The sequence below is a fragment of the Lissotriton helveticus genome, chromosome 7 (genome assembly GCF_964261635.1).
Source record: "Lissotriton helveticus chromosome 7, aLisHel1.1, whole genome shotgun sequence".
Taxonomy (NCBI): domain Eukaryota; kingdom Metazoa; phylum Chordata; class Amphibia; order Caudata; family Salamandridae; genus Lissotriton; species Lissotriton helveticus.
The window spans coordinates 1,896,070,109-1,896,085,450 of NC_136068.1; the positions used below are offsets into that span (position 1 = coordinate 1,896,070,109).

Here is a 15,342-nt window from a genome sequence, read left to right on the forward strand (position 1 = left end):
CACTATAGAACTGAAACAAAATAAAGAATATAAGGCATGTTAAAAAAAAGGTGCATTACCAGAGACCTTTGAAGAAAACTTCAAAGTACTACTCACACAGACACATACATATATGCACATATGCAACCTTGCTCCCAACCACCCATGCACCTTCCTTTCTTCCAGCGGCACATGCATGCATGCACCTATCTACACATGCCATAACCCCCACCTCTAAAACAGGTGTTTACCCACCAACACAAACACCCAACCCAACACCCCTGAGACAAACAAGGTGCCATAGTAAGGTAGGTGCCACCCGCACTATGTCATAACATTTAAATTAAAGAAACACAGTTTTAAAAACTACTCACAGACAGAATCAATCGTAATAATCATATATTAATCGGTTTGCAAATATTTTATACTCACAGTACTTGGCAACTTCACAAAGTATTCATTTGAAATAAAACGTTGCTGAGAGGAATGGCGATGGAGATTGTGCGGTTTGATTCGCCCCCGCTTGGTAGGGCTTTCTCAAGAGCTATTCTGATTTGGCAGAGTAAAGCTTTGGAGGCTGCTGCAGATATCAACCTGCTAATAAAGCATAGTGAACAGGAAAGGGTTACCATATATAGTGTGACTGGCCCAGTCTCCTGGCCTCACTGGAGTCAATAATCAGTAGGCATGAGAAAGCAAACAAAGAGGAAGTTCTGATTCTTTTTCTCCCTGAAAAAAGATGAGCTCAGATAATCAGACCTTATATAAATTACCAATCTTACCATATATATTCATGCCATTTTCCTAGTCGAGGATGCAAGAAGATCTAAAGGCTCCCAGGTGAATTTATACCATCAGATTATGTCATCAATATTCCAATGTCTTTCAAAAACACTGATAGATGAAAGATCATGTGTGCTTGTTTCAGGCCTTATTGATTTTGAGTGGTTTATATTAATCTAGCATTAGAGTGGATGATTAACTTGTGTGATGTCAGGGAAGCAGATTGGATTTCTCCCGGGATAATATCAGATCCAGTACAGGTCCTTTATTTTGCAGGTGCGAAATGATTTCAAAGGTTTGTAAAAAGAAGCTTTCATGCTATGGATCCGGAATCCTAGGTGTGAAACAAAATGTTGTATAGTTGCTCAATCTATTTTTCAATTGTATTCTTTGGTTCAAATCAAATCAAATCAAAATAAACTTTATTCTTTTTTTTGCATTTAAAAATCATAAAAGTCATATAGTAAAATTTACAAAATACAGACTTGAGAGGTCTTAGAGTTCTTCTTAGGTTGCAAACTATGTTTGATATTGTGGGTATGTGTCCTTAAGGAAAATATGGCAGTGGGTTGAAGTTTCTCTAATCTCCATAAGTTAGGTTCTCAATTTTGTGGGTGTTGAATTTAAAGTAGCTCATTATCATGAAATAGGAAATGCCTTTTATATTCTCCTCTAAATTTTAATCCCCAACATCATTTGAATTCTCTGATTTGAAGATTTTCAGAATTCATCTGCACAATTCTAGTGTATGAGGTGAAAGCATTTGAGGCGGCCCAGAACTGATCAAATGCATATGCTGAAGAGTAGTAGTGAAATGATTGAGCCTTGAGGGACTCTTGCTTTGGTGATGTATGTTGTGAGTATTTTTGAGATAACAAGATAATATTTTTTTCTGTTGTGAGGTATGTGAAAGTGCAGTCAGGGTTTTTTTATTCAGTGGTAAATAATTTGATTGTGAACAGGAGTGTTCCATGTTGAACAGTGTAGAATACGGCATACAGGTTGAGAAATAATATTGCTGTTACTCCATCCGTGGTCACTATTGTTTTCAAATCTTCTCCAATGTAGATCTGGCCTATCACTGTTCCTCAGAAGCCTGTTTGTTCATCTGACGGTAATAAGTTCCCTTCCAGGAAATTCAAAATCTGAAAGGAAGTTACCTTTCTATTAGTTTTCCTAAATATGGACTATTTGGGATTGTTCCGTGGTCTGTAGGTTCTGGTGGGTGCAAATTGTATTTCTGCAAGTGTGGCTGCAAAAATGATATTTTGACATCTGTTGGGAAAGATATTGTATTTAAGGTGCCATAGAGGAAGTTCTTTACGGTGATTGCAGCTTAGGTTGCTAGTAGATTTTTCATAACTATTAATAGTGGACAGGGATTTATTTGTGATCCTGCTAGTCTGCTGAATTTCGCAAGTGGATTTCCAGGAGGTTCATTATATAGGATGATATGGTAGATGCCTCTCTCTTTTGGCGTGCCTTGCTTTTATTGGTTACATTTGGGAGCTATATCTTTTGTTTGAAAACTACAGTTTCGGAGCTTTGGCTTTTGTGACGTCAGTCGACATTATTTTGCAATATTCTTGTGCTTGAGTTGTTGAGATGGTGGCACAATCTAAGTTGGAAATTCAGCCAATATATTGAGCAGTTGCTGTGTCTTTGGAGCAATTATTTTGACCTTCATCCAACATGATTTCCATTTACTTTTTAGCCATGTAGAAGATGTTCAGGTGTTGTTCTATCAAAGGTCTGCTCATCCATTCATATTAATGCACTATAGTGGTTACCTATTTAAAGGTTCGACCTGCTGCAATGTGAATGTTGAATTCCTCTATGTTCAGTTTGTTCCATTGTCTACAGGTTGTCATGTGTGAGGTTGCTTTCTTTGTGGGCTCTTTTAGCATATTGTAAGTGAAAGTGATAAGGTGCTGATCTCTCCAGTGATTAGGTTTAATGATTTTAATGCTTTTAATATTAATAGTCTGAGTTATACAAAACAACATCCAGTGTTAAACTTCTGGTATAGATCGGCAGTAGAATGCATTAATGTAGGTTATGATTGTCCAAACCTGATACACAGGTTATATTATGTGATGGCTTTGTCTGATAGAATGTGACTCCCTTGTATTGTAGTGGTCTGTACAGTAAAGCAAATATTCAGAAGAAGGTTGATTTTGGGTAGGATCTTACCCGCAGTTATTCACAAGCTATAGTATGTATGTGTTTAATGTTGTTTGCTGATATTGATCCCTTGAAGATAATTGCTGATCTTTTTCTAGTTTTACCCTGCAAATTCTGGAAAACTATCTGTGTACTGTTGGGATTGCCTCTTGAAGACCTGATCTCATGCCGTCTGATGGCCTAATTTCAGTAATGAAAGATAATTTTGGACTAAAGTCCCTTATCAGGTTGCTGATATTGTGTACTTGAAACATGCATTTAGCAATATACAGTTTAGGAGGTGATTGTACTGTTGTTGTTGTGGTCAGGAGAGTGATAGGTGCTGGGGGAAGTGAGGTAGGTTTTGAAGTTGAAGCAGATTCAAAAATTAGAGTGGTGGTGGTTCCATAGTTGAGATGGTTACATGCTAGAGGGATGTTTATGCCTGTTGGATGACATCATATTGGGTCTACGGTGTCTCTACTGTTGTCAATAGTGTTATAAGTACTGTTGTTTCTAGTTCTAAGAGATGTGCATGAATTTATTAGGTGATCTAGGGGAAGTGTGTCCTGTCTTGTGAATGATATAAGGACATTGTGGTTTTGCTGCATTTTTGTACAAAGCAGAGAAGGTATCAGTTGAAGAGAGTGAACCTTGCTTTCTTCAGAGTTTCGAGGCATGTGAAAGGTGCCTGTTTTGAAGAGGAATGGAAAGGATTGGGTTCTAGTGTTAAGGCTTTGAACACTGCTATTGAAATTAATCATGAGCATTTTTTGCATTTTATGTGGGTGTTAGGAAAGAGGATGTGCCTGGTAAATATGCCGCTGTTCGGTGTTTGTTTTGTCAATGAGGCCTAGAAAGATAGTGTGAGACTTCCTGAAAGATGTGGATCTTAGGGGATTGAGTGGGATTGAGATCTATGCAATATGTAGTTTGGAATGATAACTATGAATATAGGTAGTTAAAGGTGGATGTTATGTTTCATTGAAAGCCCATAGCTGCCATGGAGTGAGTTAGGATTAGAATGTATTTAATGAAGAATTAAAGTATGAAGGCAGAGTGTGAGTTTGTCGTGGCATTTGGATGACAGGAACCAGCACAAGAAAGGGTGGTTCCACACCAGAGAGATTCAGATATGCAGAAATTGGTGCTTGGATATAAGGAGAGAAGTGAGATGGCTTAGTTTTAGATGAAAGTATAAGGAGAAGTGGATTGGTTTGTTACTATGGCCATGTTTGGTGAGAGCAGAATGAAGGAAAACCATTGGAACAAAGGCAGGCTTTCTTATCGGTAGGTGGGTGGATGTGGGAACAGGAAGAGCGAAGTGCTTGTACCTCAGTGCAGTGTTGGTCTATGAGGTTGCTAGGTTAAGCAGTGAATCCATATGCAGGTCTAAGAACCAATTTCACATATCTAATCTTGGGATGTTCCCAAAGTTATTGATGCATACTTGACTGGATGAATTCTGAGATGGTTAAAGTCTGTGGCAGGTTGGTGCTATGCTTTGAATATTACCTTGATATAGCAGAAGTAGTTTATTGTCTATTTGCACTGTAGAAGGTTTTAAGTATACTGACATAATTGTTAAATCAGCTGAATATTGGTTAAATATCTAGACCGGAATTTAGAGAAGGTGAGTTAGAAGAAATTGGAAATTCTTACTTACCTAGCTCCATGGGGCAGTTGTGGGCAAAGAATTGTGACTCCAGGCCTCTTTTATACTCTAACAGTGGCCATGTGACATGTGATCTAATCTGATATCAACTTGGTATAGTCGGGTGTGGGCTGTGCTGCATCTAATAACACGTCTCTTCCATTGGGTGCATATCTGAAGCCAGGGATCACTGTCATGCCAAGTGAGGAGAAATTTGCACTAACATTTTGCCATAACGGATGCTACCATGTTTTCTTCTGATTGATGGATAGGTTTTTCTGAACAGGATGGCCAACTTACTATTAAAGTAACTTGATGGGGAGGAAGGGCTCTTCAATTTTATGTCGATTTGTTTGTACACACCGCAGTCCCTGTCCAATGTTTTTTCACTTATTATGACTTAATGGAAGAGAGATGTAATTAATGAAGTAAAGTAATAGAGGCCATAAATGTCAGTATTTTATTTTATTTGATTAAGTGTATGAGCACATTAGCATTCAATTGCAGAACAGACAGGGTGTTAGGGGATGATGCCTTATGATGATTAATCTGTGGACAATAAAAGAGATGTACTCACTGTTAAACTACGCTATGTTGCTGGGGAGGAGAGATAGATGGGGTCTTTAATGTAGTGAATCAAATTGATTAATAGGAAAGTATATTAGAGTGTCAACACTGTACTACTTAGCACATAATGGAGACTGGCCCAAAGGACAATATATAAAAGAAGTGGCTAAAGCAAGCACTGTGAGTGGTGGTAGATGTGAGTGTAAGTTGTTCATGTTAAGATGACTGTTAGGCGTGTCTGGGAAAGAAGAGAATACAGTGTATGTCATTTTCTGGGAGTGCACACCTCTCTCAAGTGGTGTAGATAACATTTACATGGATTAAAACCATCCTGACCATCCGGAATCCATGCTATTACAGCAGTAGGACATGTCACAAACTGGTGAATCTGTGTTTAGTCAAGGGTCAGCTGCTAAGTCTGATTAAGTCTATGATGAAGAAGATCTGAGATCAGTTAAATCTCAGTATCAATTATTGAAAGCTGGAGAATTTGGTCACCTAACAGTGTTTTTTTTGTCCGAATCAAAGCAGGAGACAGGTGCTCTTTGTCAAATAAGCTATGTCAGCATCATCTTTGAGGGGACCTCTTGACTTGATCTTGGGACTGGAGAAGAAGACTCAGCAGACAGTTTACCTTTGGTATGCTCAACATCTTAGGGGTTGAACCTAGGTTTTTATGGATGCACCATGTTTTTAACCACCTTAAAGATTCTACATTGAAAGTGTCCATAGCTGTAGTCCATAACAAATGATACCAGATCAGCTGTGTCAGCCATCCTTTTTTTTTCTTATGGAATGTAGCATAATGAACATAGCAATCAGTACAAAAAAACAAAACAAGTGTCCCGGTAGTGGAGCAGATGTCTAACGGCTAGAAATATATTCCTCTTCTTCTGCGTGTCCTGTGAGACTTCAGCTGAGGTGGTCATACCTGCTAGGTTGAAGGAATAAGGTCTTTGTTTCTTAGCTGTCTGAATCATTTGTATTGCTTGCTGGTGATGTAGGGATACAGGTTTTGAAGGAGCATTGCATGCTTGAGTTCACCTCATATTGGGACCACATTCTGTGTGTCCCGCTCACATGCACTATTGGGGTTGTTTGAATATGATGTCTATTATGTCTGACATGAAGTTGACTATGAAACACAGACACTGCATTTCTCCAGTTTCTCTTGGCTAAAGTAGAAGCTGATAGTGCTCTATCTGCTCTTAATTTGTAGGTCAGTGTCCTTTCAATCTAGATCCCAGATTTCTTGTCCACTTTATGGTATGTGCTCTTTGTCCTTTAATCATTTGTACATGGTATCTCATTGAAAATGAAATGATATGACATCTGTGGGTTGCTCTTGATCTTTGTTTCTTTGATAGGGTAATGCCCTCTGACGCAAAAGTGGAATATTTGACAGATTTGGGCCCTTATGTAAAAGCCAAGAAAGCGGAGATAAAATTATCTCCCTATTACCTAGCTGTCGCTAACACCAGTTAGCGACAGCTAGTAGGGGATAGCGACCATCTTGGGCCCCGCTTTGCATGTCAGTGATATTTATCACTAATGACATGCAAGGTGGGCGTGCCAAGATGTTAGCGACTGGAAACAGTCGCTAACATCGCTATCTCCTATTACCAACTTATGGAGATATTCGCGCTAAGCGCCAATATCTCCAAAAGCTAACACCTGCCCTGAGCAGTTCTTAGCCATGTTATCCAATGGGAGGTGGATAACATGGCTAAGAGCATTAGCTCGATAATGCATGAATATCGCTGACTTTTCAGCGATATTCATGCATTGCGGCCGATTTTTATCGCATTTGCGATAAACCTTGGTAATACCAAGGTTTATTTGCAATAAAAATCGCCGCAGCTCAGCGGTAAATTTTTGTCTCTAACCAAGCAATAGCGATAATTATCGCTATTGCTTGGTAATATGCCCCTATATATTTATCTTAAGTGAAGAATGACAGTAGGCACAGGTTGTGGATTATATGTCTTGACAACTTTTAAGAAGGTATTCAGGTAAGCAATTTCAGAAAGGAGACATATTCCATAGAGAAGGGAGTATTTTACAAAATGTAGGGAACTACTCCTAGATTCCAATCTTTTCCCACAATCCTCCTATTATAGAGTGAGTCCCACATATGTACTTTAGTACAGGTGTTTATATTTAATAAACATCAAATAATTTGTTACTCATAACGGGGGCTCATTCTTAACATTCACATTCTGTGTTAGTATTGTAGTGCCAACTATTAGATATGTTCTTTGTTGAGGTTCACAAATGTTTATTGGTCTGTGTTCTAATCTTGGGTATTCTCCTTACTCAAATATAGCTACTAAATAGCCTGTAGTAATATGCCAGAAAAGAGTAATTGGGGTGGGGGCGGGGGGGCAGGAGAAAGCAGTATCAGCATCAGTATGCAACAGGGAGTCATTGGATCAACATGGTTCCAACAAGTACCTATGTGGCTCAAACTAACTTACTGTATGCCAGCAGCTGCCTCCACATCTAGCGTGAGCTCACCCAGGTATCTATTGCAGGAGGTGCACAATGAACATTGTCAGCAGGACAGTTGCACCCTCTGGCATGAAAGCTTAACAAGAGTGTCCAGATGCAGCAGGCAACATGAGAATGAGCAACCTGCATCAGTGTCTGTACCGGCAGCAACAGGTAGGTGAGCATGCACTAATGATGGTGTCTCGACCTAACATAACATGAACCAGGAACCAGCTAATAAGAATATGTTCATGATGGGAGAGCATTTGAGTTGCTCATACCACAATATAGATCCCATGATGTGGGAATCCAAGAGCACAGTCCAACAAATGTACCACTAGTCATAGGTTCCTATCTCATTCTCTCCTGAGCTTATGCTTCCAAACAAGAGCAAAATTAAATTGTTTAGTATTTTTTGTCGACTTGTAATAAAAAGTTAAAGACAAGGGGGCATGACTAAAACGCCACTCAAGTTTGATGCCTAGTCTCGGGGCTCTGCGCTGGAACCACTAATAAAATAAATGCAGTCTCTGAAATTATGTTTTAATGCAACCACGTTTCTCTCATAAAGGAACAACTCCTGACCTGCATCTTCCACATTTTAGCATTCTTTATTTCATGTTAGAGTTGCTAGGGGGGCTAGGGGTGGTTGCATTATCTGGAGCATTATGGCTGCCGTTTTTAATTCTATCTTGATAAACACTTTCTCCTCAGCGCTTCACTCTATCTTGAAGTACCTAAATGCCATATACGTTTAAGATGTACCTATGGTTCTACAATCCTTTCATGGAAGTATCTTGGGAAGTCATCTCTTCATACTCACAGGACTTTTAAGAAGGCTTTTTTCCAAATGTAATCTTGGAGGGACTCACATACCCTTTGACAGTCTCTATTGCATTTTTTGTGTGACCAAGTTATATATAGACCGAATTATGAAACCATTATTTTCAGGTAAAGGTCATTCTATTGACATATCAGACTCTGGTCTTTCTTCTACTGTGCCCTCAATGGATATTGCATGTGCCTCTTTTGACATGACTGAGTCTGGTATCTCTCGTTAAACAGTTTTAGCTCTTTTGCTTTTGAAATCACACTCACCCTCATCTACTAAAAGGCTTAAACAGCATCCTCCTTCTCAACCAAATTCAGAATGTCCTGTGGCTTCAAAAACTGCATTAGGGGACCATTTATTGAGGAAAGCAATTGCTGCATTCAAACTCTTGATGATAGATGGTCAACTCAGGAGTCTAGAATAACATTGGTACAGCAACAAGCCAGTGGCATACAGTAAATATCCTCTAAAATTACCGCTTTGTAGAGGGATGTTATATTGTTGAAGAAGCATGCCGAAGACCTGGAAAATAGGAATAGACATAATAACCTACATTTATATGGTCTTCCTGAATGGATTGTAGTTGAGGATCCCGTTTCCTTCTTCACCTCATTTCTGCCGAAACATCTAGACTTACCATCTTTCACTAGTTTAAATGGAGGCCCTATCGGTACTTTTGCGCCCCCAGAATGTTACTTTTTTTGACGTGCCACGACATATTTATTTGGCCATGTAAAGCCACTTTATGTGGCTTTTCATTGCCTTAAAAATATGTGCCCCTTTCACGCAGAAAAATGTGTTAAAGGGGCATTCCATGGGTGTTGCTGTGGGAGTTCCCACACAACACCCATGGAACCTGACTCATTCCCAGATTTACAAGGCATTGTAAACCTGGGAATGCATCAGAACCTAATGCCACCCTAGGGGTGGTGTTAGGGAGGCACAACGAAGAGAAATTAAAACATTTCGCCTTGCGCTTTCATTTTTCAATGTCGGCTGCATTCTACAGCACAAAGACATAGGAAAGCATCTGAATGGATTGATTTTGTGCAGGAAGTGTCCCTTCCTGCACAAACTCAATCATCCCCACAAGGCAGGTACCCTATCACCATGGTGCGAAGGTGTCCGCATTGGCACACAGCAGCCCATTGTGCACCGGCACAGGGGGAAAGGACATGAGACAGGAATGCGCTGTATCATACAGATACAGTGCATTCCTACCCTTTCCTTTTGCCGTAGGGCAGCACAGTAGGGAGACCTGCCTTGCTGCCCTCTGGAAAAGCCCATAAATAAGGCCCCGAGAGTGCACACAGGGTGGGCCCTCATTTGTTTTCTACAGCTGCCCTGACAATCTCAATGGATTAACCATTTTATTTTGGGAATTATCAAATCTCCTGAAAGTTCTGAATGCAGCCAAATCAAAAAAGTAAGCTATGTGGTCTGGTGCTATAAACCTTTCTGTAGCAAGATGTCTCCACCGCTATGGCTAAACAACATAATTATGTCCTTGACCTTTGACCTGCGCTGCAAGCTTTAGGTGCACACTATGGCTTATTTCATGCGGGCACATTTAAAGTCACTTGTTGGAGTAACACTACCACCTTTGTTGATCCAGCTGAAAACAGGAAATTTATTGACTCTCACTCGAAGGTTTCAATAGACACTGCTTGCCCTCCTCCCTACATTGATTCCAGTGTGGGGAATTCAGCCTTGTTGGTTGTGCCATCTTCGTCTGTATGTTAACATGCCATCATCTGTCCTGAATCTCAAAAAGGCATGTACTTCAGTCATCAGTTTTGTTAAGAACTGGCTTCTGTTGTTCTGTTTGTTATTTCTCCTTGATCTTTTTTTTTCCATTACTATTCCTTTAGTAATTATTTTATGTCATAAAAGCCCAAATGTACAGTTATTGCTCAAGAAACATACTTAAAAGGCAGATGGTTGATTATTAAATTGCAGATCAATAATATTCTGCTAACTATTTTCAATGTCTATGGCCCGAACCAACTGGATTACTCTTTGTGGCCAAATATAGCTAAGACAAGTCTTTTGTTTAAAGATGAATTTTATATTCTAGGTGGTGATGGTAATCAGATTATTGACTCATTCATAGATCAACAATCTCAAGTTTGTTTCATTCCCCACAAAAATCATAAACAATTTCACTGTGCTATTTCCCAGAATCACCTACTAGATGTATGGAAATTGTGTAACGCTGCTGCAAGAGAGTTTTCCTTTTATTCTCCCCCACATGGTGCCCTTGCTCATTTGGTTTATGCTTTTCTCAGCAAACCGCAGGCACAACATCTCATTGCCTCTACGATTGAACCTATTGTTATCCCCTGACCATGCCCTAGTTGTTAAAGATCTGGATCTACTCTCAGCACAACCCACATCCAAAACATGGATTTTTCACAATTCTCTTTTACTTGACCCTCTTTTCTCTACCTCACTTACTACTTTTACGGATTAATTTTTTACACTTAATGCAGGTTCAGATTCAACTACCCAATGCTTACAGTTTTTCTTTAAAGCCACAGCTAAGGGATTTATCATTGACTTTGCTTCAAAAACGAAGAAACACTTTGCTAAACAACATAAATCCTTATCTTACACGCCTAGAACATCAATTCTATACTTCAGCCTTGAATTCTAATTTACAAGAACTTGTTCATGCTAAACTAAACTTTAATAAAATAACTATTGATAATGCCTCATCCATTTTACTATGTAGCAGTGCCCATTATTACGGAGGACATAATAAAGTAGGGACACTCCTGGCTAATTATCTGAAGAGTAGGAAGCAATGAATCTTTATCAAATCTATTCAATTATCTAATGAGAAGCATCAATTCAAAGACCAATATTTTAGAGGACTTTATGAAATGTTATAAAAACTTGTATGCTCCTGATTACTCTGTTCTTTCTTCTCTCATCTAGGCTTATCTTAATGACAATACCCCTCTTCCTCATCATACTCCTAACTTCACAACCCTGGAAATGGATTTATCAGTCTCAGAAATACTCAAAGCGCTCAACTCACTTAAGAAAGGGAAAACTCCTGGTACAGATGGTTTTACAGTAGAGTAAATGTAGATTATAAAATATTCACCATATTACTTGCTTTGTGGGTTGAACCATTTCTACCCAAAATGATAGGCAAGGAACAGTCTTATTCTGTTAAGGGTTAACTGACCTTAGATAATTCTAGGTAATTTTTGTATTTACTAAATGAAGCTTATTCTCTAACTGCAGTCACTATAAATTAGGAAATGGCATTTGATAGAGTCGACCGGGCCTTTTCACTTAAGTCTCTTACATAGCATGGCTTTGGCACCAATATTATTTTGTTCATATCTTTACTTGATATAGCCTCAATGGCTTCTGTTTTGGCCAACGGACTCATATTCCAATATTTCCCATTACAACACGGAGATTGTCAAGGTTGTTCCTTATCTTCCCTTTTATTTGTTTAGCACTGAAGAACCGGGTCAATCAGAACTGGCGGCGTCAGGGACACGTCCAATGTCTTCGGATTCCCCTGTCCTGGCAAACAGAGACACTGAATGCTTCTAGGTGGCGTCAAAGATCAAATTATTGGCTGCAGCCAGTAACAGAAATCCTAGAAGTCATCACGGTATGAGTTCTCAGGAGACTGCTCAATTTTACAAAGCAAGTCATCCCTTTTTATGCCAAAAATCACATTCCAGACAAATACCTAACATTTACAAACTGTCCAATCACATGTATTCACACCCAAAGTATCGCATGACGGTAAAACCAACTTTTCAGTTACCCGGCCCATGATCAATCATTGGTCAAACCCAACATTCTTCTTAAGACAGATCGAACGAACCCATAATAAAAAAGGGCACATGCCCATCGTAAACAGACCATAAAGAAAGGAGCAGAAACAGGTGTGAGTAGGATAAGGCATATTTGTGTGCAATAAAAGTTTTACAATGTCCTGTGCTCTGATCCTTAATCTTGATCAGCTAAAGGGCAGGAACTGGTTTAACAAGGTCAGCTTCAGGCAACAGGGTCAGTTCACTCAGGTCAAACATGACTCAGCACGAACTGGAACTAAGGTGAACATGTACTTAAAAAGACTAGTTCAGCCACAGTCATCGGCCTATGTGAGGGCAACCACAAAATGGCTGCCATACACAAAATGGAACCCAAGGGTTCAGAACGAAATCCCTAAATACATAAGGGCAGATTTATGAAGGCCTTGCGCCACGTTTACGCCGCTATTGCGTCACTCAAGGCGGCGTAAACGTGGCGCATCCCTACGAACGATTTACAACGTGACGCATCTAGGCAGATGTGTCACGTTGTAAAGCCCTGCGCCGCTTGTGGGCGTTCCGGCGCAGGGTGGGCGTTCCGGGGCAGGTGCGCCCCGCAAAAGTGGCTGAGTGAAATCTATAAGATTTCACTCAGTCACTTTCAGGCCAATGCTGCGTCAAAAGCCTGCGCCTGCTTGAAGCAGGCGTAGGTCTTGATGCAGCATTGGTCAGATAGGGCACCCCCGAGCCTTGCTGGAGCTGCGTCGCGCTTGCGACGCAACTCCAGCAATGCGCCGCCTTTACGGCACAGATGCGTCACGCATCTGTGCCGTTTTTGCCCCATTGTGCGCTGCATTGTAAATGCAAAAACAACAATGATGGACAGAATGTGGATCAATGTCACACATTCACCCCAGTCAAAAGATCTGGGCCCAAATCCATCGTTTTTCCACTCCACACCACCCTGGGTTAGACAATGGCGATATGCAAATCAGCGCTGACCCTGTGCCCCATGGGGACAGTCCAGTCCGAACTACAAAAGCCATGTCCTTCCCAGAACGGAAGCAAGCATCCGAGGACCGGCCCGGTTCCGAGGTAACACCTCTCATCAGCCCGGCTAGCTTGCTTCCAGTGGTGTACCTTTGTCCCCCATACTCAGGTGAATATCTTTGAATTGTATAGGGATATTCATGCATTTTTCAGAAAAATTAGGCTAAAAAGATACTTTGCAGAGAATGACCCTTTAACATTGGATAATATATCCCCCAATATAGTTGCCCTACCATCCACCTTCACACCAACCTTAGATCAGGTAGGCCCAGAGATCGCCATCTTTGAGAAAGCAGTCTTAAGTAAATTAAATCAAACTTTAAAGTTTATCCCTAAACCAATTTATAACATCTCAAAAGACGAACATGACTCAATAGAAAAATTTAAAACAAACAAATCAGTCACTGTGAAGAGTAGCGACAAAGGTGGAGGAATAGTTTTAATAGACACCTTAAAATATGAAAGCAAAATGTTGGAGATGCTTAACGACTCGACATTTTATAAGAAAATTAAGCTGAACCCTACGAATAAGATAGTGAAATCCATTAACAAGATAACATCTAAAGCCTTAGGAAAGGGTATTATAAATAAAAAGGAATTTGAATATCTAAATAAATCTGAAGGAAAAATGTCGTGCATCTATGGACTACCTAAGGTCCACAAGAACCAAGAAGATCCTCCATATCGTCCAATAGTATCAACAATAGGAACGCCTTTGGAGGCCGTCTCGAAATATCTAGACAACATTTTGCGTCCATATATTCCATTATCACCCTCCTACATCAAGGACACAGGTGACATTATAAAAAAAGTGGAGAATCTCCAATTTAATCCCCAGAAAGATATTTTAGTGACTCTTGACATCGAGTCACTATATAGTAACATACCACAGACTGGAGCAATAGAAACAACACTATGGTTCATTGAGAAATACCAAATTCCTTGTTGTAGCAATTTTATTAGGGAATGCCTTACTCTTGTACTTACAGAAAACTGTTTTGAATTTGGTGAACAATTGTTCTTACAAACGAAGGGAGTCAGCATGGGAGCCTCGATGGCTCCATCGATAGCAAATATCTACATGATCGCCTTCGAAACAAAAAATATTTTTAACGAAATAGCCCCTTTCTTCGAGTCTGTTTCCCATTGGTACCGCTACATAGATGATATTTTCTTTGTGTGGACCAATGGGGAACAGACCCTGAGGGAATTCCTCCTTTGGCTGAACGAGGCAGATGTAAACTTAAAATTTACTGCACATGCTAACAAAGACAGGGTAGAGTTCCTTGACATTTTTATCAAAAATGGTGATGGCAGATTGCAGGTTGACTTATTTACCAAACCCACTGCCAGGAATACAATGTTGCACTTCAAAAGTTTCCACCCGAAGTGCCAAAAGGACAGTATTCCGTTTTCCCAATTTTTGAGGGTACGACGTAATTGTACAGAATTAAGAGACTATGATTTACAATCTGAGAACATGAAAATCAAATTCCTACAAAGAGGCTACCCACGCCGCCTAATACGAGAGGCTTACAAATGAGCTAGATTCTACGACAGGGATGCACTCCTAAACTCAAACCGAACTAAAAATGCCCCATCCTTGGTTTGTATAACGAAACACTCAACCATAGATGGAAGCATTAGGCAGATTATAAATTCCAATTGGCATTTATTGAACCTGAATAACACCCAACAAAAAATACCCAAACCCATGTATGCGCATAGGCGCAACAAGAATTTAAAAGACCAAATTGTCCGATCCAGATTTAACAAAACTGCGGAAAATCCTCCATTTGTACAAAGGTCTTTCCGGAACAACAACCCAGTAAAAGGCACATCAAGTTGTGGCTCTTGTAAATCCTGTAATAACATTCTTCTCGGTGAAACAATGATCCTAAATAATGTTGAAATAAATGCAAAAGATTTATGGACATGTAACACACAGAATGTGGTGTATCTCATCACATGTCCCTGCCATTTAGGATACGTTGGCGAGACAGGAAGGGCCATAAAAACAAGGCTGACCGAGCATCGGT

General features: G+C 39.9%; 1 long non-coding RNA gene across 2 annotated transcripts in view; it reads right to left on the reverse strand.

The window, feature by feature from the left end:
- Positions 1 to 417: 417 nt before the first annotated feature.
- LOC144767836 (uncharacterized) overlaps positions 418 to 15,342 on the reverse strand; it is a 75,434-nt gene continuing 60,509 nt past the window's right edge. For both annotated transcript variants that reach the window (XR_013598356.1, XR_013598357.1), the window contains one exon: positions 418 to 576. This is a non-coding gene — a long non-coding RNA (uncharacterized LOC144767836). The remainder of the gene's footprint in view (positions 577 to 15,342) is intronic.